Source organism: Lithobates pipiens, unplaced genomic scaffold (assembly GCF_037356315.1).
Source record: "Lithobates pipiens isolate NorthernLeopardFrog02 unplaced genomic scaffold, aLitPip1_a1.2 Scaffold_23, whole genome shotgun sequence".
Classification (NCBI taxonomy): domain Eukaryota; kingdom Metazoa; phylum Chordata; class Amphibia; order Anura; family Ranidae; genus Lithobates; species Lithobates pipiens.
In genome coordinates this window covers 4188983-4214696 of record NW_027507785.1, presented here as the reverse complement: position 1 = coordinate 4214696, position 25714 = coordinate 4188983, and the positions used below count along the sequence as shown (strand labels likewise).

At 52.2% G+C, this 25714-nt stretch overlaps 1 protein-coding gene across 1 annotated transcript in view; it reads right to left on the bottom strand.

Moving 5' to 3' along the window:
- Positions 1 to 25507, bottom strand: part of LOC143927163 (uncharacterized) — a 45555-nt gene extending 20048 nt beyond the window's left edge. The window contains exon 1 of the mRNA XM_077451113.1: positions 25373 to 25507. The gene's annotated coding sequence lies outside the window, so the exon portion shown is untranslated. The remainder of the gene's footprint in view (positions 1 to 25372) is intronic.
- Positions 25508 to 25714: the final 207 nt, after the last annotated feature.

Sequence of the window (25714 nt, the reverse complement as noted above, 5' to 3'; positions counted from 1 at the left end):
TGAAGTGGCACTGATGAGGTGGCATTGATGGGCACTGATATCTAGCACTGATAGGCGGCACTGATAGGCGGTACTGATGGGTGACATGGATGGGCACTGATAGGTGGCACAAATTGGCACTGATAGGTGGCATGGATTGGCATGGATAGGCGGCACGGATGGGCATGGATAGGCGGTATGGAAGAGCATGGATGGCGCCTGATAGGCGGCACAGATGGGCACTGATAGAAAGCACGGATGGACACTGATAGGCAGCACAGATGGGCATGGATGGGCACTTATAGGTGGCACAAATTGGCACTGATAGGTGGCACAGATTGGCATGGGTAGGTGGCATGGATGGGCACTAAGAGGCATTGTAGTGTAATGTATTGTACTGATGGATGCCAATCAGTGCCAAAAAATAATGCATGCCAAACAGTGATGCCCATTGTGGGCACTGATTGGCATCCATTGTGGGCACTGACTGGCATCCCTGGTGGTCTAGGGTGGCATGCCTGGTGCTGGGCATCCCTGGTGGTGTGGTGGCATCCCTGGTGGTCCAGTGTGGGCATCCTCGGGGGGGCTGCACTGATAATCGATCAACACAGACCCCCCTGTCAGAGGAGCAGCCGATCGGCTCTCCTCTACTCTCATCTGACAGACGCGAGTGAGGAAAAGCCGATCACCGGCTCTTCCTATTTACACTGTGATCAGCTGTGATTGGACACGGCTGATCACATGGTAAAGAGTCTCCGTCGGAGACTCTTTACTGAGATCGTAGTTGCGGGGGGTCAGACTGACACCCCGTAACAACGATCGCCACGTTGCGCGCCCCCGGGGGCGCGTAGCGGCTCAAAATCCTGAGGACGTCATATGACGCCCGGTCAGGACATTGAAAGCACTTTTGCCGTCGTCATTCTGCTACATGAGGGGCGGCGAGGGGTTAAAGACTCCGGAAGTCTCGTAGTTGGAGTTTCTGATGAGTTGGCTAAATTGACAGAATAAACAGAACTGATAAATACAGAGGGTGCAGTACGGAGAGCTGAAAAGTATAAAACAACATAAAAAAAAAAAAGAAAAGAAAAAAGAGGAAAGAAAAAAACAAAAACAGCAGGAAAAGTAAAAGAACAAATGATGAGAGAAAAGACCTCAATAAGAGGACAAGCTGGAAATGTTGAGAATGTTGGGAATGTTGGGAATGCTGGGGATGCTGGGGATGCTGGGGATGCTGGGAATGTTGGGGGTGTTGGGGGTGTTGGGGGTGTTGGGAATGCTGGGGGGTGTTGGGAATGTTGGGAATGCTGGGGATGTTGGGGATGCTGGGAATGTTGGGGGTGTTGGGGATGTTGGGAATGCTGGGAATGCTGGGAATGTTGGGGGTGTTGGGGGATGCTGGGAGTGTTGGGAGTGTTGGGGATGTTGGGGATGTTGGGAATGCTGGGAATGTTGGGGGTGTTGGGGATGTTGGGAGTGTTGGGGGTGTTGGGGGTGTTGGGAATGCTGCGAATGCTGGGAATGTTGGCAATGCTGGGAATGTTGGGGGTGTTGGGAACATTGGAAATGTTGGCAATGCTGGGGATGTTGGGGAATGTTGGGGATGTTGGGGAATGTTGGGGATGTTGGGGATGTTGGGGAATGTTGGGGATGTTGGGGATGTTGGGGAATGTTGGGGATGTTGGGGAATGTTGGGGATGTTGGGGATGCTGGGAATGTTGGGGATGCTGGGAATGTTGGGGATGCTGGGGATTTTGGGGATGTTGGGAATGCTGGGGATGTTGGGGATGTTGGGGATGCTGGGAATGCTGGGAATGCTGGGAATGTTGGGGGTGTTGGGGGTGTTGGGGATGTTGGGGATGCTGGGAGTGTTGGGGATGCTGGGAGTGTTGGGGATGCTGGGAGTGTTGGGGGATGTTGGGAGTGTTGGGGGTGTTGGTGGTGTTGGGAATGCTGGGGGGTGTTGGGGGTGTTGGGAATGTTGGGAATGCTGGGGATGTTGGGGATGCTGGGAATGTTGGGGGTGTTGGGGATGTTGGGAATGCTGGGAATGTTGGGGGTGTTGGGGATGCTGGGAGTGTTGGGAGTGTTGGGGATGTTGGGAATGCTGGGAATGTTGGGGATGTTGGGGGTGTTGGGGTGTTGGAGATGTTGGGAATGCTGGGAGTGTTGGGAGTGTTGGGGATGTTGGGGGTGTTGGGGGTGTTGGGAATGCGGCGAATGCTGGGAATGCTGGGAATGTTGGCAATGCTGGGAATGTTGGGAACATTGGAAATGTTGGGAATGCTGGGGATGTTGGGGAATGTTGGGGAATGTTGGGGATGTTGGGAATGTTGGGGATGCTGGGGATGCTGGGGATGTTGGGGATGTTGGGGATGCTGGGAATGTTGGGGGTGTTGGGGATGCTGGGGATGCTGGGAGTGTTGGGGGATGTTGGGAGTGTTGGGGGTGTTGGGGGTGTTGGGAATATTGGGAATGCTGGGGGTGTTGGGAATGTTGGGGATGTTGGGGATGCTGGGGGTGTTGGGGGTGTTGGGAATGCTGGGAATGTTGGGGGTGTTGGGGATGTTGGGGATGCTGGGAGTGTTGGGGGTGTTGGGAATGCTGGGAATGCTGGGGGTGTTGGGAATGTTGGGGATGTTGGGGATGCTGGGGGTGTTGGGGGTGTTGGGAATGCTGGGAATGTTGGGGGTGTTGGGGATGTTGCGGATGCTGGGAGTGTTGGGGGTGTTGGGAATGCTGGGAATGCTGGGAATGTTGGAAATGTTGGGGGTGTTGGGAATGCTGGGAATGTTGGGAATACTGGAAATGCTGGGGGTGTTGGGAATGTTGGAAATGCTGGGAATGCTGGGAATGCTGGGAATGTTGGGGATGTTGGGGATGCTGGGGGTGTTGGGGGTGTTGGGAATGCTGGGAATGTTGGGGGTGTTGGGGATGTTGGGGATGCTGGGAGTGTTGGGGGTGTTGGGAATGCTGGGAATGTTGGAAATGTTGGGGGTGTTGGGAATGCTGGGAATGTTGGGAATACTGGAAATGCTGGGGGTGTTGGGAATGTTGGAAATGTTGGGGGTGTTGGGAATGCTGGGAATGTTGGGAATACTGGAAATGCTGGGGGTGTTGGGAATGTTGGAAATGCTGGGAATGCTGGGAATGCTGGGAATGTTGGGAATGCTGGGGGTGTTGGAAATGTTGGGGGTGTTGGGAATGCTGGGAATGTTGGGAATGCTGGGGGTGTTGGAAATGTTGGAAATGTTGGGAATGTTGGGAATGCTGGGAATGCTGGGAATGTTGGGAATGTTGGGACTGTTGGAAATGTTGGGGGTGTTGGGGAACAACCAAAACAGCAAAAACACGGCGACAAAATAATATAAAAAAGAAGATACAAATGCAAAAATAAATAAGAAAAAATAGAAAGTGAGTTGAGGCAGTTGGGGGGGGGGGGGGGGTCAATAAGCAGCGTCAGTGACAAGTGATGTGTGTGACCAGTACATATTGTATGGGGGGCACCGATACAATCGCCCGCCAAAAATTACCATTGACCAACAATACAACTATCAGCATTTTACTGATAGAATTTTAAAAAAGTGCCGATAATGGCTTGCTGTGTCCCACTGACTTCAAAGCGAAATCGCATCCCATTGACTTCAATGGAAAGCCATCCCCTTTTGACTGCAAAATCGCATCCCATTGACTTCAATTCAAAAACACCCCCTATTGACTGCAAAGCAAAATTGCATCCCATTGACTTCAATGGAAAGCTGTCCCCTATTGACTGTAATGCAAAATCACATCCCCATTGACTTCAATGCAAAAAACACCCCTATTGACTGCGATACAAAAACGCCCCCTTAATGACTGCAATGCAAAAACACCCCCTATTGACTGCAAAGCAAAATCATATCCCATGGACTTCAATGCAAAAACACTCCCTATTGACTGCAATGCAAAAATGCCCCCTATTGACTGCAATGCAAAAACTCCCCCTATTGACTGCAATGCAAAAATGCCCCCTATTGACTGATTGCAATGGAAAAACGCCCCCTATTGACTGCAATGGAAAAACGCCCCCTATTGACTGCAATGGAAAAATGACCCCCATTGACTTCAATGCAAAAACACCCCTATTGACTGCAATGCAAAATCACATCCCTATTGACTTCAATGCAAAAACACCCCTATTGACTGCAATGCAAAAACGCCCCCTATTGACTGCAATGCAAAAACGCCCCCTATTGACTGCAATGCAAAATCGCATCCCCATTGACTTCAATGCAAAAACAACCACTATTGATTGCAATGCAAAAATCCCATCCTATTGACTTTAATGCAAAAACACCCCCTATAGATTGCAATGCAAAATCGCATCCCATTGACTTCAATGCAAAATCCCATCCAATTGATTCCAATGCAAAAATCCCATCCAATTGACTTTAATGCAAAAACCATTCCCTATTGACTCCAATGCAAAATCTCACCCCATTAACTTCAATGCAAAAACGCACCCTATTGACTGCAATGCAAAAGTCGCATCCCATTGACTTCAATACAATTGACTGCAATGCAAATTTGTATCCTGTTGACTCCAATGCAAAAACGCCCCCTATTGACATCAATGCAAAAATCGCATCCAATGGACTTCAATCCAAAATCGCCCCCTATTGACTGCAATGCAATAATCCCATCCAATTGACTTTAATGCAAAAAACATCCCCTATTGACTGCAATGTAAAATCCCGTCCGATTGCCTTCAATGCAAAAATCGTATCCAATTGACTTTGATGCAAAAACAGCCCCTATTGACTGCAATGCAAAATGGCATCCGATTGGGTTCGATGCAAAAAAAAAAAAAACACATCCAATTTTGAATGCAAAAACGCCCCCTAATGACTGCAATGCAAAATCACATCCTGTTTACTTCAGTGCAAAAATTCCCCCCCCATTGACTTCAATCTTAAAGTGCCTTCTATTGCAGCACAGTGGTGTAGTGGGTAGCACTATCACCTAGCAGCAAAAAGGGTCGCAGGTTCAAATCCCGCCCACAACACCGTCTGCCTGGAGTCTGCATGTTCTCCCTGTCCCTGCGGGGGTTTCCTCCAGGTACTCCAAAGACATGGATTCTGTCTAAATTGGCTATTAACTGCAATGCAAAATCACATCCCATTGACTTCAATCCAAAAACACCCCCTATTGCATGCAATGTAAAATGGCGTCCGATTGACTTCAATGCAAAAATGCCCCCCCCCCCCCTCATTGACTTCCAAGCAAAAACACCCCCCATTGACTGCAATGCAAATTTGCGTGCGATTGACTTCCATGCAAAAAACGCCTCCTATTGACTGCAATGCAAAATCACGCCTCTTCGGCTTTAAGGCTCTGTTTTCACTACTGCGAGTTGTTGTGTGACTTGTCACATGACAAGTCAAAATCGATGTATTTCAATGGTCCCCATTTTAATTGATGTGACTCAAGTCACAATCATGCGACTTCGGGGTCACAATAGTGGAAACCTAGCCTAATGCAAAAATCACATGCAATGGAGTTCACTGCAAAATCGCCGCCTATTGATTGCAATGCAAAAATCGCATCCCATTGACTTTAATGCAAAAACGCCCCCTATTGACTGCAATGCAAAAATAGCGTACCATTGACACCAATGCAAACTCGCATCCCATTGACTTCAGTGCAAAATCGCCCCCTATAGAATGCAATGCAAAATTATGTCCCATTGACTTCAGTACAAAAATGCCCCCTATTGACTGCAATGCAAAATCGCATCCCATTGACTTCAGTACAAAAATGCCTCCTATTAACTGCAATGCAAAAACATCCCCTATTGACTGCAATGCCAAAATCGCATCCCATTGACTTCAGTGCAAAAATGGCAGCCATGTTAATTAAAGAAAAAAAAATTTGGGGGGTTTTGGCCACACCCATCCTGAACTGTCATCTCGGTGCACCGCTATTGTGTGTATCAAAATATCAAATGATAAAGACAGAAGCAGAAATGAAGGAAGTGACATTCTGGTAAGGAGCGCGATATTCACAAATTGATACTAAGCTAGGGGCGCCACCTGTCTGGGACTCACCCGGACAGTTCGGGTTTGGAAAAATGTGTCCGGGTTTCAGACTGATTAAAACCCGGACACATTATTCAGACCGGACTATGGCCTCCCAGCAAGGTTTCCGGCTGCAGTTGTCTAAGCTGAGAGTGTCTGTTACTCTTTCACAGCCCAAAGCCACCAGCATTAATAACCCCTCCCCCTCCCCCCCACACAGACGGGGGAGGAGAGACGGCTCAATCTGTACCTCTTCCCCCCGCCCCTCCCCCTCTGTGTCTGCCCACATTCCAAATTTCCAGCCCCCAACTTCCCTTTTTTGAGGCACAGTGCCGGGGACTGAAGTCCAGCAACCTCAGATCCATCTGGATGAGAGGTGCTGACTGCCGAGGGGTGAGTGAGCTCACCATCCATCCCTGTCTGTGACTGAAGTCCCCCCACTTCTCTCTTCTCCTGCCTCCGAATGAGTACACTAAGGGGAATCTGGGTTCTCAGAGCACCCCTTACATCAGAGTTCCACTTTACACCGGAGGCCACATGGTTCCCACTTTACATCAGAGTCCTCTCTGTACATCAGAGTACTCAGTGTTCCCTCTTAAATCAGGGTTCCCAGAGCTTCCCTTAGAGTCCCCAGAGTTCTCCCTTACATCAGAGTCCTCTCCGTACATCAGACTTCTCAGTGTTAACCTTTAAATCAGGGTTCTCAGAGCACCCCTTACATCAGAGTTCCCCTTTACACCGGAGGCCACAGTGTTCCCCCCTTTCATCAGAGTCCTCTCCGTACATCAGAGTGCTCAGTGTTAACCCTTAAATCAGGGTTCCCAGAGCATCCTTTATGTTAGAATCCACAGAGTTCCCCCTTTACATCAGAGTCCTCTCCGTACATCAGAATTCTCAGTGTTAACCCTTAAATCAGGGTTCTCAGAGCACCCCTTACATCAGAGTTCCCTTTTACACCGGAGGCCACAATGTTCCCCCCTTACATCAGAGTCCTCTCCGTGCTTAGAACTGTCTGAGAGCAAAATGACATTTCTAAAGGAAAAAAAAAAGTAATTTAAAACTGCTGGCGGCTGTAATGAATTGTCGGTCCCGGCAATACAGATAAAAGTCATTGAAAAAAACCGGCATGGGTTTTCCCGTGGTGTCAGGCCGCGTACACACGGGCGGACTGTTCGCCCAACCTTGTCCGCTGAACAGTGTTTGGGCGGACAGTCCGCTCGTGTGTGGGCTTTCAGCGGACAGTTTCAGCGGACAGTTGGACGGACAAAGTCTTTCGGAAATTCCGAAAAACTGTCCGCTGAAACTGTGTTTGAGCGAACAGTCCGCCCGTGTGTGGGCCTGTCCGCTGTACTTTCGAAATGAGCGGACTGTTCCCGCTCGGAAAGTCCGCCCATTTCGAGCGCGTGTACAGATAGGCGGGGCCCGCGAAGGAGACGTCGCGGGCTCCGCCGCCTGGAATGGGCTTAAAGGGGAACCCCAACGCCGAAAAAAATCGGCGTGGGGGTTCCCCCAAAGTCCACACCAGACCCTTGTCCGAGCACGCTACCCGGCCGGCCAGGAAAGGGGGGCGAGCGAGCGCGCCCCCCCTCCTGAGCCGTACCAGGCCGCGTGCCCTCAACATGGGGGGGTGCCTTGGGGAAGGGGGGGCCGCGCGGCCCCCCCACCCCAAAGCACCTTGTCCCCATGTTGATGAGGACAAGGGCCTCTTCCCGACAACCCTGGCCGTTGGTTGTCGGGGTCTGCGGGCGGGGGGCTTATCGGAATCCGGGAGCCCCCTTTAAGAAGGGGGCCCCCGGATACCGGCCCCCCACCCTATGTGAATGAGTATGGGGTACAATGTACCCCTACCCATTCACCTGTGAAATAAAGTACAAAAAAAAACACAACACAGGGAAAAAATATTTTATTGCACAGCTCCGGGGGGTCTTCCGTCTTCGGGGGTCTTCTCGCCGGACTCCTCCGCTATCTGTGTGTAGCTCTTTTACTAGCGGAGGAGTCCGGCTTTCTTCCTCCCCGCCGCCGGCCTCTTCTCCCGACTTCGGGGGTCTTGTCCCCCTCTTCGGTTCTTCTGCCGGGCCACCGCGCCTTCTTGTAGCTCTTTTACAGGCGGTGGCCCGGTCTTCTGTCGCCGCTGCCTTCCGTTCTTCTGTCGCCGCCTTCGGTTCTTCTGCCGGGCCACCGCGCCTTCTTGTAGCTCTTTTACAGGCGGTGGCCCGGTCTTCTGTCGCCGCTGTCGTCGCCGCCGCCGCCGCCTTCCGTTCTTGTTCTTCTTCTTGTTCTTCTTCTTCTCCTGGAGATGTTGACTCGACGAGCTCTCCGGCCGGAATGCCAGGGCCGCGCTGTGCGGTCACTTATATAGTGACAATGGGGCGGTGTCACATGGTATATGTCACATGGGTTGGTCACATGGTGACCCCGCCCCCTTACGATGTCATAGTCCCCATGTGACATCAACCCATGTGACCAACCCATGTGACATATACCATGTGACACCGCCCCATTGTCACTATATAAGTGACCGCACAGCGCGGCCCTGGCATTCCGGCCGGAGAGCTCGTCGAGTCAACATCTCCAGGAGAAGAAGAAGAAGAACAAGAAGAAGAACAAGAACGGAAGGCGGCGGCGGCGGCGGCGGCGGCGACGACAGCGGCGACAGAAGACCGGGCCACCGCCTGTAAAAGAGCTACAAGAAGGCGCGGTGGCCCGGCAGAAGAACCGAAGAGGGGGACAAGACCCCCGAAGTCAGGAGAAGAGGCCGGCGGCGGGGAGGAAGAAAGCCGGACTCCTCCGCTAGTAAAAGAGCTACACACAGATAGCGGAGGAGTCCGGCGAGAAGACCCCCGAAGACGGAAGACCCCCCGGAGCTGTGCAATAAAATATTTTTTCCCTGTGTTGTGTTTTTTTTTGTACTTTATTTCACAGGTGAATGGGTAGGGGTACATTGTACCCCATACTCATTCACATAGGGTGGGGGGCCGGTATCCGGGGGCCCCCTTCTTAAAGGGGGCTCCCGGATTCCGATAAGCCCCCTGCAGACCCCGACAACCAACGGCCAGGGTTGTCGGGAAGAGGCCCTTGTCCTCATCAACATGGGGACAAGGTGCTTTGGGGTGGGGGGGCCGCGCGGCCCCCCCTTCCCCAAGGCACCCCCCCATGTTGAGGGCACGCGGCCTGGTACGGCTCAGGAGGGGGGGCGCGCTCGCTCGCCCCCCTTTCCTGGCCGGCCGGGTAGCGTGCTCGGACAAGGGTCTGGTGTGGACTTTGGGGGAACCCCCACGCCGATTTTTTTCGGCGTTGGGGTTCCCCTTTAAGCCCATTCCAGGCGGCGGAGCCCGCGACGTCTCCTTCGCGGGCCCCGCCTACCTGTACACGCGCTCGAAATGGGCGGATTTGCCTCCTCCTTACGTGGGCGAGTCCGTTCATTTCAAAAGTTGAGCGAACTGTTTGGCAAACAGTTTGCTGAAACAGTCCGCTCGTGTGTGGGCAAGTCCGCTCATGCAAATTTTGAGCGGACTGTTTGCCGAAACTGTTTGACGAACAAGGTTGGGCAAACAGTCCGCGCGTGTGTACGCGGCCTCAGAGAGGGCTGGGGTCACCCGTACATGTCACTGGGTAACCCCGCGGCATTTCCCCGTGGCATTTCCCCGTGGTGGCAAAGGGGTGCGGGGGCCACCCGCACACATGGCGGGTGGCCCCGCCCTCAGCTATTTAAGAGCTGTCACGGCGGGTGTAGTGTCATTCGTCGGGAACCACCCATGGAGGCGGATCGTCTCGGCGGGTTTTCTTTTTTTCCGTATCCTCCGCTCAAGATGGATGTACATCGCCGGAATTTATTATTTTTTTTTTAATAAAGGACTTGTCCCAAGCTACTGTGTTTTTGACACTTTTTTTGTGAAATGTTAGGGGTACAATGTATCCCAGTACCAATTCACATGGGGGGGGGGTCGGGATATGGTGGTCCCCTTTGTTAAAGTGGGGTTCCACCCTAAAGTGGAACCTCTGCTAATCGGAACCCTCCCCCCCTCTGTTGTCACAATTGGCACCTTACAGGGGGGAGGGGGGTGGAGATACCTGTCAAAGACAGGTATTTACACCCACTTCCGGGCATAGACTCCCGTGGGAGTCTATGTCATATCCTGTCCTGCCGCGCTGTCTGCTGGGACACACACGGGTCCCAGTGACAGCGCAGAGAATTCCTATTGCGCTGCGCGACTCGCGCATGTGCAGTAGGGAACTGGGAAGTGAAGCCAATTCTAGATTCCCATAAGCCCCTTGCCCGCAGACCCCCACAACCACCGGGCAAGGGTTGTGGGGATGAGGCCCTTCTCCACATCAACATGGGGACATCCTCCCCATGTTGAGGGCATGTGGCCTGGTACAGTTCATGAGGTGGGGGCGCGCTCTCATCCCCCTCCCCTCTTTTGCAAGGTTGCATGCTCGGATAAGGGTCCCTTACCAGGCCCTTTGGGTCTGGTATGAATATTAAGGGAAACCCCGAACAAGATTTTTAAAAAAAATGGCGTGGGGGTCCCCCCAAATTCAATACTAGGTCCTTCAGGTCTGGTATGGATTTTTGGGGGGACCCCCACACCATTTCTTTTTTTCAATTTTGGTACGGGGTTCCCCTTAATATTCATACCAGACCCAAAGGGCCTGGTAATGGACTGGGGGGGGGGGCATGCCGTTTTTTTCAATGACTTTTATCTGTATTGCCGGTGTCCTGTCGAGAAAGGTCACCCGTCGGATGGTGTCCGCCCAGTACTGCGCAGGTGCAGTGCTTGCGCAGTACAGAGGACAAAGGAGATGCCGAAAGTCTCCGAACATGGACAGCTGTACACGGCGCATGCGCAATTAAGAGTACATTGTGCCACACGCTCCCGGTGCTCTTGCAACTCTGCAAGGGGCGTATACATACAGTAGAAGCCGCCCCTTTGAGAAATCCACCCCCATCGTATGAGCTCTGCCCATCATGCGGCCTCTTCTGTATGCATCCGCCCCCTACACCCGCCCCTTGCAGAGTTGCACGAACATCGGGAGTGCGTGGCACAATGTCCTCTTAATTGCGCATGCGCCGTGTACAGCTGATGAGCAGCTGTTCATTTTCGGAGACTTTCAGCGTCTCCTTTGTCCTCCGTACTGCACAAGCGCTGCGCCTGCACAGTACAGGGCAGACGCCATCTGACAGGGGGGACCTTTCTCGGCAGAACACCGGACAGAGCCTGGAACACAGCAGGAGAGATGACTATTAACACTGCAATACAACGCCCCCTGCTGGTCAGAGTCCAACATACAACAGGAGAGATAACTGTTAACACGCTACTACAATGCCCCCTGCTGGTCAAAAGTATAAAGGTGCAGCGCTGAAATATCAAGATTGTGCAGATGGTTTACAGAGAAAGGTTTCTACTGGCTAAACAGAGATCTGAACCCATCCATCAGCTCTATCGTATCTTCTTTCCTTTTATAACTCTGTGCTGAGTTCCTGAGTCTGTACACCCGCTGTGCCCATTATGAGGGGTTCCCACCATCCCTGTGCTGAGTTCCCGGGTCTGTACACCCGCTGTGCCCATTATGAGGGGTTCCCACCATCCCTGTGCTGAGTTCCCGGGTCTGTACACCCGCTGTGCCGATTATGAGGGGTTCTCACCATCCCTGTGCTGAGTTCCCGGGTCTGTACACCCGCTGTGCCCATTATGAGGGGTTCTCACCATCCCTGTGCTGAGTTCCCGGGTCTGTACACCCTCTGTGCCCATTATGAGGGATCCCCACCATCCCTGTGCTGAGTTCCCGGGTCTGTACACCCTCTGTGCCCATTATGAGGGATCCCCACCATCCCTGTGCTGAGTTCCCGGGTCTGTACACCCTCTGTGCCCATTATGAGGGATCCCCACCATCCCTGTGCTGAGTTCCCGGGTCTGTACACCTGCTGTGCCCATTATGAGGGGTTCCCACCATCCCTGTGCTGAGTTCCCGGGTCTGTACACCCGCTGTGCTGATTATGAGGGGTTCCCACCATCCCTGTGCTGAGTTCCTGGGTCTGTACACCTGCTGTGCCCATTATGAGGGGTTCCCACCATCCCTGTGGTGAGTTCCCGGGGTCTGTACACCCGCTGTGCCCATTATGAGGGGTTCCCACCATCCCTGTGCTGAGTTCCTGGGTCTGTACACCCGCTGTGCCCATTATGAGGGGTTCCCACCCTCCCTGTGCTGAGTTCCTGGGTCTGTACACCCGCTGTGCTGATTATGAGGGGTTCCCACCATCCCTGTGCTGAGTTCCTGGGTCTGTACACCTGCTGTGCCCATTATGAGGGGTTCCCACCATCCCTGTGGTGAGTTCCCGGGTCTGTACACCTGCTGTGCCCATTATGAGGGGTTCCCACCATCCCTGTGCTGAGTTCCCGGGTCTGTACACCCGCTGTGCCCATTATGAGGGGTTCCCACCCTCCCTGTGCTGAGTTCCTGGGTCTGTACACCCGCTGTGCCCATTATGAGGGGTTCCCACCATCCCTGTGCTGAGTTCCTGGGTCTGTACACCCGCTGTGCCCATTATGAGGGGTTCCCACCCTCCCTGTGCTGAGTTCCTGGGTCTGTACACCCGCTGTGCTGATTATGAGGGGTTCCCACCATCCCTGTGCTGAGTTCCCGGGTCTGCAGGTAAATCCCCTCAAATTAAAGCTGGAAGTCTGCAGGTGAAGCTCATCTTGTTCGTTGCATTTCAAATCCATCGCGGTGATGTATAGAGCCAAAAAGATTAGAATTGTGTCGCTGTCCCAATATTTATGGACCTGACTGTATTCCTGAACAGGTGTTTGGAGAAAGTACTCGACTTATCTAAATCAAACATAAGGAGGGCAAACTCCACCGACCGGCTGGGGGGGGGGGGGGGACTCCCCCTGTATGATTCTTAATATGAAGGTTACAATAAAAAAAAAACGTAAAGCGGGGGGGGGGTCCGCCCTAAATTCAAAAAATAGCATTAATATTCTTAAAAAATTTTTTTAAAAAATGTGAAGAATTTTTTTTTTTTAAATTACCAGAAACTCCTGTTGCTAGGCAGTCTTCCTAATCTGCCTCTTCCTATTCCGTGGTGCTTCCCCCTCTTCAGCGAGCGCCCCCCCCCCCCGTTGCCTTCTGGGACAGGCATGTGTGTCTGATGGACAGACTGATCCGGGGGGGGGGGGGAATGGGTGGACTGGCCCCGGGGGGGGGATGGGCGGACTGGCCCCGGGGGGGGGGGGGTGGGCGGCCTCGCTGGACAGGTTTGTGTCCTTATTAAAAATCAACAGCTACAGTGTTTGTAGCTACTGACTTAAAAAAATTAAAAAAATTAAAAAAACACGGCCGGAGCGCCCCTTTAAATAATGTTCTTTTCTAACGTAACCGCTTCAGCCCCCGGACCATTTTGCTGGCTTAAGACCGGAGCACTTTTTTGCGATTCGGCGCTGCGTTACTGTAAGCGACAATTGCGCGGTTTCGTGCGACGTGGCTCCCAAACAAAATGGACGTCCTTTTTTTTTCCCCCCACAAATAGAGCTTTTCTTTTGGTGGTATTTGATCACCTCTGCATATTTTTTTTATTTTTTGCGCTATAAACCAAAATTAGAGCGCCAATTTTGAAAAAAAAAACGCATTTTTTTTTTTTTACTTTTTGCTATAATAAATATCTCCCAAAAATGTATAAAAAAAAAAAATTTTTCCTCAGTTTTGGCTGATATGTATTCTTCTACATATTTTTGGTAAAAAATAAAAAAGACTGCGGTTTTTATTTTTTGCGCTAAAAACAAAAAAAAGAGCGACAAATTTGAAAAAAAAAATATATATATTTTTTACTTTTTGCTATAATAAATATCCCCCAAAAATGTTTAGAAATTTTTTTTCCCTCAGTTTATACGTATTCTTCTACATATTTTTGGTAAAAAACAAAAGCAAAAAAAAACCACAATAAGCGATTATTGATTGGTTTGCGCAAAAGTTATAGGGTCTACAAAATAGGGGATAGTTTTATGGCATTTTTATTAATTATTATTATTTATTTTTTTTACTAGTAATGGCGGCGATCAGCGATTTTTATCGTGACTGCGACATTATGGCGGACACATCGGACATTTTTGACACATTTTTGGGACAATTGTCATTTATACAGCGATCAGTGCTATACAAATGCAGTGATTCCTGTGTAAATGACACTGGCAGTGAAGGGGGTTAACCACTAGGTGGCAGTGTAGGGGTTAAGTGTGTCCTAGGGGCGTGTTGCTATCTGTGGGAGGGCGTGGCTGTGTTTTACACATCACTGATTTCTGCTCCAATCACAGGGAGCAGAGATCAGTGTCACTTGTCGCTAGGCAGAACGGGGAGGTGCTTGTTTACATTAGCATCTCCCCCGTTCTTCTTCCCCCCATGAGACGATCGCAGGTATCCCTGTGGCGATCGAGTCTGCGGGACCCGCGACCGCACTCGCAGAGGTCCCCCCCGCCCGAGGATGGCACGGCAGCAAATTTAAAGGGACGTACCTGAACGACCGTTTGCCTGTCCGTGCCATTCTGCTGACGTACATCGGCGTGCGCCGGATGGGAATCGGTTAAATTGTGTTCTCTTCTAACTTAAAGACCAGACAATGCAAAAACGCCCCCTATAGAATGCAATGCGACATTTTGTCCCATTGACTTCAATGTAAAAATGCCCCTTATTGACTGCAATGCAAAATCACTTCCCATTGACTTCAATAAAAAAAAATCCAGCCATGTTAATTAAATAAAAAATGATAAAAAAAACAAAAAAAAAACTGTGTTTTGATTTTTGGCCACACCCATCCTGAATTGTCATCTCGGTGCACCGTTATTGTGTGTATGAAAAAATCAAATGATAAAGACAGAACCAGAGATGAAGGAATTGACATTCTGGTAAGAAGCGCGATATTCACAAATTGATAATAAGCTAGGGGCAGCACCTGCCCGGGACTAACCCGGACAGTTCGGGTTTGGAATCATGTGTCCGGGTTTCAGACTGCTTGAAACCCGGACACACTATTCAGACCGGACTGTGGCCTCCCAGCAGGGTTTCCGGGTGCAGTTGTCTAAGCTGAGTGTCTGTTACTCTTTCACAGCCCAAAGCCACCAGCATTAATAACCCCTCCCCCCCACACACACACAGACGGGAGGAGAGAGGGCTCAATCTGCACCTCTTCCCCCCGCCCCTCCCCCTCTGTGTCTGTCCACATTCCAAATTTCCAGCCCCCAACTTTCCTTTTCCGAGGCACAGTGCCGGGGACTGAAGCCCAGCAACCTCAGATCCATCTGGATGAGAGGTGCTGACTGCCGAGGGGTGAGTGAGCTCACCATCCATCCCTGTCTGTGACTGAAGTCTCCCCCATTCTCTTCCCTGTCTTTGAGTGAGTACACTAAGGGGAATCAGGCTTCTCAGAGCACCCCTTACATCAGAGTTCCCCTTTACACCAGAGGCCACAATGTTCCCCCTTTACATCAGAGTCCTCTCCGTACATCAGAGTACTCAGTGTTCACTCTTAAATCAGACTTCCCAGAGCATTTCTTATGTTAGAGTCCCCAGAGTTCTCCCTTACATCAGAGTCCTCTCCGTACATCAGAGTTCTCAGTGTTAAACCTTAAATCAGGTTTCAACGTGGTTCTCCCTTACATCAGAGTTCTCAGTGTTCCCTCTTAAATCAGGGCTCCCAGAACCTCCCTTATGTTGGAATCCCCAGAGTTCTCCCTTACATCAGAGTCTATTCCGTACATCAGAGTTCTCAGTGTTAACCCTTAAATCAGAGTTACCAGCACATCCCTTAGAGTCTCCAGAGTTCTCCCTTACATCAGAGTCTGCAGAGTCCCCCCTTACAGTGAAAGGAAACTCTGCAAGTTCAGATGTAAAAGGGGAACTCTGTGGATCCAGATGTAAAGGGGGACTCTTGTTATCAACTTCATATGATTAGAAATGTTATTCAATAGCAAAATATATGAATAGTATATACTATAAAAAAAAATGCTGTGCGCCGCTAAGGTGTTCGGGTTTGACTTGAAGAAAAGGTGGCGACCTTATACTAAGCCCCGCCCCCTGGTTTTCCCCCCGGTCTCCTCCGGTCTCACAGAGTTCCTGGATTTGATGTTTTGCCCCCACAAAGTAAACAGTGACCTGGATGTCATGCGAGGTTCAGGGAAGTTCTGATGCTGAACTAAACCAGGGTTACCAACCATTATGCATGAGCCGAACACCCCCCCCCCCCAGTTCGGTTCACGGCCAGAACATGCGAACAGGCAAAAAAGCTGTGATTTTAATAATGCTTAAAGTGAAACAATAACAGTGAAATATTCCTTTAAATTTCGTACCTTGGGGGTGTCTATAGTATGTCTGTAAAGGGGCGCATGTTTCCCGTGCTTAGAACTGTCTGAGAGCAAAATTACTTAAGGAAAAAAGGTCATTTAAAACTGCTGGTGGCTGTAATGAATTGTCAATCCCGGCAATACAGATAAAAGTCATTGAAAAAAAAGGCATTGGGTTTTCCCGTGGTGTCAGAGGGGGGCGGGGACACCCGTACATGTCACTGGGTAACCCTGCGGCATTTCCACGTGGTGGCAGAGGGGGGCGGGGGGTTACCCACGCACATGACGCGTGGCGCCACCCTCAGCTATTTAAGAGCTGTCACTGCGGGTGTAATGTCATTTGACGGGAACCACCCATGGAGGCGGATCTTCTCGGCGGTTGTTTTTTTTCTCGTATCCTCCGCTCGAGATGGATGTACATCGCCGGAATTTTTTTTCTTTTTTCTTTTTTTAATAAAGGACTTGTCCCAAGCTGTATTATAGTGTTTTTGACACTTTTTTTGTGAAATTGTAGGGCTACAATATACCAATTCACATACCCGCATACCCCCACAACCACCGGGCAAGGGTTGTGGGGATGAGGCTCTTGTCCCCATCAACATGGGGACATCCTCCCCATGTTGAGGGCATGTGGCCTGGTACAGTTAAGGAGGGGGGGGGCGCTCTCGTTTTAAATTTTTTAAATTTTTACATTTTTTATTTGAATTTTTTTTTTTTTTTATTTGTATTTATTTATTTATTTATGATGGAAGGTTTGAAGGGTAGTATGATAAGTCAGATTTTCGGTGGAAGGGGGGCTGTAAAGCACAATGAACACATTTCATTTGGAGGAAGAGGAGAGATGGGAAGGGGGAGGGGGTAAAGTCGAAAGAAATTAGGAAGGAAAAAGGAAAAAAAAAAAAAAATCTTTTTTTTTAGTTATCATTTTTTTTAAGGGGGGGGGGGTAGTAGCTATGGATAACGATGTATCTAAACATGATATTATATAAACATGGGCTCATCCAATCGTTTTTATCCCAGGTTTTAATAAATTAGGACACTGGTAGATTGGGACTTTAAAAGGTGCAATATCATAAATCAAATGTATTGTGTAAAAAAAAAAAATATTTTATTTTTGAACAACAAAAACAAGAAACTCTTTTCCTGCGGCCTGCCAGGTTGCGTGCTCGGATAAAGGGTCTGGTATGGATTTTTAGGGGAACCCTCATGTCAATTTTCTTTTTAAATTTGATACAGGGTTCCCCTTAATATCCATACCAAACCTGAAGGGCCTGGTAACCAAACCTGAAGGGCCTGGTAATTGAATTTGGGGGAACCCCACACTTTTTTTTTATTTTTTATCAATGACTTTCAATGACTGTTCTCTGTATCTGTATTACGGAGCCGACAATTCATTATAGCCGCGAGTGATTTTAAATGACTTTTTTTCCTGCCGAAATGACACTTTGTGCAGGGACAGTTCTAAGCACCAGAAACATGCGCCCCTTCACAGGCATACTATAGATACCCCCTTGTATGAAATTTAAAGGAATATTACACTTTTATTGTTTCACTTTAATCATTATTAAAATCACTGCTCCCGAAAACAGCCATTTTTAAAACTTTTTTTTGCATTGATCCATGTCCCCTGGGGCAGGACCCGGGTCCCCAAACACTTTTTAGGACAGTAACTTGCATATTAGCCTTTAACCCTTTCCCGCCGAGCGTACGCACATCTGCGTACTCGGCTTCCGGGGGTTATACCGGGATGATGCCCGCACCTGCAGGCATCATCCCGGTACCGATTTTTACAGCAGGCGATTGGCTATCCAGGCATAACAACCGATGCGGCTAAAAGCCGCTCGGCTGTTATGCCGGAGGAGCGGGAGGGGACGCCCCCCCCTCCCGCCGCCTCTCGCCGCTGTTACCGGTGCTCCCGCTCGATCGGGAGCACCGATTAAAGATCCGTCGGCTCTGGCTGCTGGGGAGGAACTGGAACGAAGCCGTAATCGGCTTCGTTCCAGTCTCCTCATCGTAAACACGGAAGCGACGTCATGACGTCACTTCCCGTTTACTCGGCTGCCAATGGCGCCGGTTTTAAAAAAATATCCGGTATTCAGAATCGCCGTTTTCGGCGATCTGAATACACTGAAGTGTAAAGGAGGGGTGGGGGGTCTTTTAGACCCCCAATCCCTCCATAAAGAGTACCTGTCACCACCTATTACTGTCACAAGGGATGTTTACATTCCTTGTGACAGCAATAAAAGTGATCAAATTTTTTTTTTTTTTTTTTAAACAATTTAGTCATTTAAAAATAAATAAAATAAATAAAAAAATAAAAAAAAAATTTTCAAAGCGCCCGCCGTCCCCGCGAGCTCGCGAAGCAAAGAAAACGCATGCGGAAGTCGCGCCCGCGTACGTAAACGGTGTTCAAGTCACACATGTGAGGTATCGCCGCGATCGTCAGAGCGAGAGCAATAATTCTAGCAGTAGACCTCCTCTGTAACGCTAACCTGGTAACCGTAAAAAATGTTTAAAGCGTCGCCTATTGAGATTTTTAGGTACCGTACTTTGTCGTCAATCTACAAGTGCGCGCAATTATAAAGTGTGACATGTTTGGTATCTATTTACTCGGCGTAACATTATCTTTCACATTTCGCAAAAAAATTGGGCTAATTTTACTGTTTTGTTTTTTTTTTTATTCATGAAAGTGTCCCTTTTCCCAAAAAGTTGCGTTTAAAACACCACTGCGCAAATACCGTGTGACATAAAATATTGCAACAATCGCCGTTTTATTCTCTAGAGCCTCTGCTAAAAAAATATATATAATGTTTGGGGGTTCCAAGTAATTTTCTAGCAAAAAATATGGATTTTAACTTGTAAACACCAAATTCCAAAAATAGGCTTAGTCATGAAAGGGTTAAAATAAGCACTTTAGATTTCTCTCATAGACTTGTACAGGGTGTTCTGTGGCTTTTCGAATTTGCTGTGAACAGCCCAAATTGTTCACTGTTCGCCAAAGAGGCGATGTTCGAATCGAACTCGAAGCTCATCCCTAGCTGCCACCATCCCTGTGCTGAGTTCCTGAGTCTGTACACACCCGCTGTGCCCATTATGAGGGGTTTCCACCATCCCTGTGCTGAGTTCCCGGGTCTGTACACCCGCTGTGCCCATTATGAGGGTTTCCCACCATCCCTGTGCTGAGTTCCCGGGTCTGTACACCCGCTGTGCCCATTATGAGGGGTTCTCACCATCCCTGTGCTGAGTTCCCGGGTCTGTACACCCGCTGTGCCCATTATGAGGGGTTCTCACCATCCCTGTGCTGAGTTCCCAGGTCTGTACACCCGCTGTGCCCATTATGAGGGGTTCTCACCATCCCTGTGCTGAGTTCCCGGGTCTGCACACCCGCTGTGCCCATTATGAGGGTTTCCCACCATCCCTGTGCTGAGTTCCCGGGTCTGTACACCCGCTGTGCCCATTATGAGGGGTTCTCACCATCCCTGTGCTGAGTTCCCGGGTCTGTACACCCGCTGTACCCATTATGAGGGGTTCCCACCATCTCTGTGCTGAGTTCCCGGGTCTGTACATCCGCTGTACCCATTATGAGGGGTTCCCACCATCCCTGTGCTGAGTTCCCTGGTCTGTACACCCGCTGTACCCATTATGAGGGGTTCTCACCATCCCTGTGCTGAGTTCCCGGTTCTGTACACCCGCTGTGCCCATTATGAGGAGTTCCCACCATCCCTGTACTGAGTTCCCGGGTCTGTACACCCGCTGTGCCCATTATGAGGGGTTCTCACCATCCCTGTGCTGAGTTCCCAGGTCTGTACACCCGCTGTGCCCATTATGAGGGGTTCTCACCATCCCTGTGCTGAGTTCCCGGGTCTGTACACCCGCTGTGCCCATTATGAGGGGTTCCCACCATCCCTGTGCTGAGTTCCCAGGTCTGTACACCCGCTGTGCCCATTATGAGGGGTTCCCACCATCAAGTGAAAGAAGTGGAATGTTATGCAATGGCCAAGACAATCACCTGACCTGAATCCGATTGAGCATGCATTTCACTTGCTGGAGACAAAACTGAAGGGAAAATGCCTTGAGAACAAGCAGGAACTGAAGACGGTTGCAGTCAGTGTTGCCAACCTACCAGATTGAAATTTACTGGCACGACACCCAAAATTTACTGGCACAGCCAAGTTTTTACTGGCATTTCAGAAAAATTACAAAATTACATTTTTAGGTGCAAATTTCAGTATTTAGGCTACAAACAAATCCGCTAGGCAAATAGCAATGTGAGTTAAGTAGATATTAAGGTAAAAAATGTTTTTTGTTATTTTCGATTATAATAAGGGTGAATTATTTAGTCCAATACCCTCTTGCCTCCATTGGCCCTGGCATCAATGCCCCCAACACCCCCTGCCTCCAACACCCCTCTGCCTCCAACACCCCTCTGCCTCCATCCCCCAGATTTGATGATGTTGATCGAATTGCATAGCGATTGGATAATAAAATACAATTGTGTATGGCCACCATTAGGTCAGGTGGGTCATGTAGCCCTAAAACCACCAGCCAACTATCACCTTCAGACAGATCGATGGCAGCTTTTCTTTTAATGACCCTTTTACATTTTATAATGGATGAATAGTTGAAGGAGCAAAGCGCAGCACCAATCAGAATCCTTGTACAGCACATTCTACTTGGTTACTCCACCTTCCAATACAGTTTATATAAAAACACTGCAGTCTATGAAGTACATGTTACCGGCCCCTCTGCCACCATCACCGCCTACTTCCAGGCTCCACCCCCCTCTGCCACCATCACCGCCTATTTCCAGGCTCCATCTCCCTCTGCCACCATCACCCCCTACGTCCAGGCTCCACCCCCCTCTGCCACCATCACCGCCTACTTCCAGGCTCCACCCCCCTCTGCCACCATCACCCCCTACTTCCAGGCTCCATCTCCCTCTGCCACCATCACCCCCTACTTCCAGGCTCCACCCCCCCTCTGCCACCATCACCCCCTACTTCCAGGCTCCACCCCCTCTGCCACCATCACCCCCTACTTCCAGGCTCCACCCCCTCTGCCACCATCACCCCCTACGTCCAGGCTCCACCCCCCTCTGCCACCATCACCGCCTACTTCCAGGCTCCACCCCCCTCTGCCACCATCACCGCCTACTTCCAGGCTCCACCCCCTCTGCCACCATCACCCCCTACGTCCAGGCTCCACCCCCCTCTGCCACCATCACCGCCTACTTCCAGGCTCCACCCCCCTCTGCCACCATCACCCCCTACTTCCAGGCTCCATCTCCCTCTGCCACCATCACCCCCTACTTCCAGGCTCCACCCCCCCTCTGCCACCATCACCCCCTACTTCCAGGCTCCACCCCCTCTGCCACCATCACCCCCTACTTCCAGGCTCCACCCCCTCTGCCACCATCACCCCCTACGTCCAGGCTCCACCCCCCTCTGCCACCATCACCGCCTACTTCCAGGCTCCACCCCCCTCTGCCACCATCACCGCCTACTTCCAGGCTCCATCCCCCTCTGCCACCATCACTGCCTATTTCCAGGCTCCATCCCCCTCTGCCACCATCACCCCCTACGTCCAGGCTCCACCCCCCTCTGCCACCATCACCGCCTACTTCCAGGCTCCACCCCCCTCTGCCACCATCACCCCCTACTTCCAGGCTCCATCTCCCTCTGCCACCATCACCCCCTACTTCCAGGCTCCACCCCCCCTCTGCCACCATCACCCCCTACTTCCAGGCTCCACCCCCTCTGCCACCATCACCCCCTACTTCCAGGCTCCATCCCCCTCTGCCACCATCACCGCCTATTTCCAGGCTCCATCCCCCTCTGCCACCATCACCCCCTACTTCCAGGCTCCATCCCCCTCTGCCACCATCACCGCCTATTTCCAGGCTCCATCCCCCTCTGCCACCATCACCCCCTACGTCCAGGCTCCACCCCCTCTGCCACCATCACCGCCTACTTCCAGGCTCCACCCCCCTCTGCCACCATCACCCCCTACTTCCAGGCTCCATCTCCCTCTGCCACCATCACCCCCTACTTCCAGGCTCCCCCCCCCCCTCTGCCACCATCACCCCCTACTTCCAGGCTCCACCCCCTCTGCCACCATCACCCCCTACTTCCAGGCTCCACCCCCTCTGCCACCATCACCCCCTACTTCCAGGCTCCATCCCCCTCTGCCACCATCACCCCCTACTTCCAGGCTCCACCCCCCTCTGCCACCATCACCGCCTACTTCCAGGCTCCATCCCCCTCTGCCACCATCACCGCCTATTTCCAGGCTCCATCCCCCTCTGCCACCATCACCCCCTACGTCCAGGCTCCACCCCCCTCTGCCACCATCACCGCCTACTTCCAGGCTCCACCCCCCTCTGCCACCATCACCCCCTACTTCCAGGCTCCATCTCCCTCTGCCACCATCACCCCCTACTTCCAGGCTCCACCCCCCCTCTGCCACCATCACCCCCTACTTCCAGGCTCCACCCCCTCTGCCACCATCACCCCCTACTTCCAGGCTCCATCCCCCTCTGCCACCATCACCGCCTATTTCCAGGCTCCATCCCCCTCTGCCACCATCACCCCCTACGTCCAGGCTCCACCCCCCTCTGCCACCATCACCGCCTACTTCCAGGCTCCACCCCCCTCTGCCACCATCACCCCCTACTTCCAGGCTCCATCTCCCTCTGCCACCATCACCCCCTACTTCCAGGCTCCACCCCCCCTCTGCCACCATCACCCCCTACTTCCAGGCTCCACCCCCTCTGCCACCATCACCCCCTACTTCCAGGCTCCACCCCCTCTGCCACCATCACCCCCTACTTCCAGGCTCCATCCCCCTCTGTCACCATCACCCCCTACTTCCAGGCTCCACCCCCCTCTGCCACCATCACCCCCTACTTCCAGGCTCCACCCCCCTCTGCCACCATCACCCCCTACTTCCAGGCTCCATCCCCCTCTGCCACCATCACCCCCTTCTTCCAGGCTCCATCCCCCTCTGCCACCATCACTCCCTACTTCCAGGCTCCACTCCCCCTGCCACCATCACCCCCTACTTCCCGGCTCCATCCCCCTTTGCCACCATCAACCCCTACTTCCCAGCTCCATCCCCCTCTGCCACCATCACCGCCTACTTCCAGGCTCCATCCCCCTCTGCCACCATCACCGCCTATTTCCAGGCTCCATCCCCCTCTGCCACCATCACCCCCTACGTCCAGGCTCCACCCCCCTCTGCCACCATCACCGCCTACTTCCAGGCTCCACCCCCCTCTGCCACCATCACCCCCTACTTCCAGGCTCCATCTCCCTCTGCCACCATCACCCCCTACTTCCAGGCTCCACCCCCCCTCTGCCACCATCACCCCCTACTTCCAGGCTCCACCCCCTCTGCCACCATCACCCCCTACTTCCAGGCTCCATCCCCCTCTGCCACCATCACCGCCTATTTCCAGGCTCCATCCCCCTCTGCCACCATCACCCCCTACTTCCAGGCTCCATCCCCCTCTGCCACCATCACCGCCTATTTCCAGGCTCCATCCCCCTCTGCCACCATCACCCCCTACGTCCAGGCTCCACCCCCCTCTGCCACCATCACCCCTACTTCCAGGCTCCATCTCCCTCTGCCACCATCACCCCCTACTTCCAGGCTCCACCCCCCCTCTGCCACCATCACCCCCTACTTCCAGGCTCCACCCCCTCTGTCACCATCACCCCCTACTTCCAGGCTCCACCCCCTCTGCCACCATCACCCCCTACTTCCAGGCTCCATCCCCCTCTGCCACCATCACCCCCTACTTCCAGGCTCCACCCCCCTCTGCCACCATCACCGCCTACTTCCAGGCTCCATCCCCCTCTGCCACCATCACCGCCTATTTCCAGGCTCCATCCCCCTCTGCCACCATCACCCCCTACGTCCAGGCTCCATCCCCCTCTGCCACCATCACCGCCTACTTCCAGGCTCCACCCCCCTCTGCCACCATCACCCCCTACTTCCAGGCTCCATCTCCCTCTGCCACCATCACCCCCTACTTCCAGGCTCCACCCCCCCTCTGCCACCATCACCCCCTACTTCCAGGCTCCACCCCCTCTGCCACCATCACCCCCTACTTCCAGGCTCCATCCCCCTCTGCCACCATCACCGCCTATTTCCAGGCTCCATCCCCCTCTGCCACCATCACCCCCTACGTCCAGGCTCCACCCCCCTCTGCCACCATCACCGCCTACTTCCAGGCTCCACCCCCCTCTGCCACCATCACCCCCTACTTCCAGGCTCCATCTCCCTCTGCCACCATCACCCCCTACTTCCAGGCTCCACCCCCCCTCTGCCACCATCACCCCCTACTTCCAGGCTCCACCCCCTCTGCCACCATCACCCCCTACTTCCAGGCTCCACCCCCTCTGCCACCATCACCCCCTACTTCCAGGCTCCATCCCCCTCTGTCACCATCACCCCCTACTTCCAGGCTCCACCCCCCTCTGCCACCATCACCCCCTACTTCCAGGCTCCACCCCCCTCTGCCACCATCACCCCCTACTTCCAGGCTCCATCCCCCTCTGCCACCATCACCCCCTTCTTCCAGGCTCCATCCCCCTCTGCCACCATCACTCCCTACTTCCAGGCTCCACTCCCCCTGCCACCATCACCCCCTACTTCCTGGCTCCATCCCCCTCTGCCACCATCACCCCCTACTTCCAGGCTCCATCTCCCTCTGCCACCATCACCCCCTTCTTCCAGGCTCCATCCCCCTCTGCCACCATCACTCCCTACTTCCAGGCTCCACTCCCCCTGCCACCATCACCCCCTACTTCCTGGCTCCATCCCCCTCTGCCACCATCACTCCCTACTTCCAGGCTCCACTCCCCCTGCCACCATCACCCCCTACTTCCTGGCTCCATCCCCCTTTGCCACCATCAACCCCTACTTCCCAGCTCCATCCCCCTCTGCCACCATCACCCCCTACTTCCAGGCTCCACCCCCCTCTGCCACCATCACTTGCTGTACCATTTGCTGGGCTGTCACTCCGTCTTGTGGGCTCGGCATTGCCTGGATGTAGGGCTCATCATTCTGCCGCCGCCGCGTGCTGCTCAGCCTCCGAATCCTCCTGCTCCTGGTTAGATTAAAATTGTGTCCATGTCCCAATATTTATGGACTTGGCTGTATTCCTGAACAGGTGTTTGGAGAAAGCACTTGGCTTATCTAAATCAAACATAAGGAGGGCAAACTCCACCGTCCGGCTAAATATACCTGCGGAGAAAACCATGAAAATATTTCTATAGATAACAGAACTGAAGCTCACATGTGACTTTAAACTTTTAAACCATAAATACATCGATGGGGGAGGGG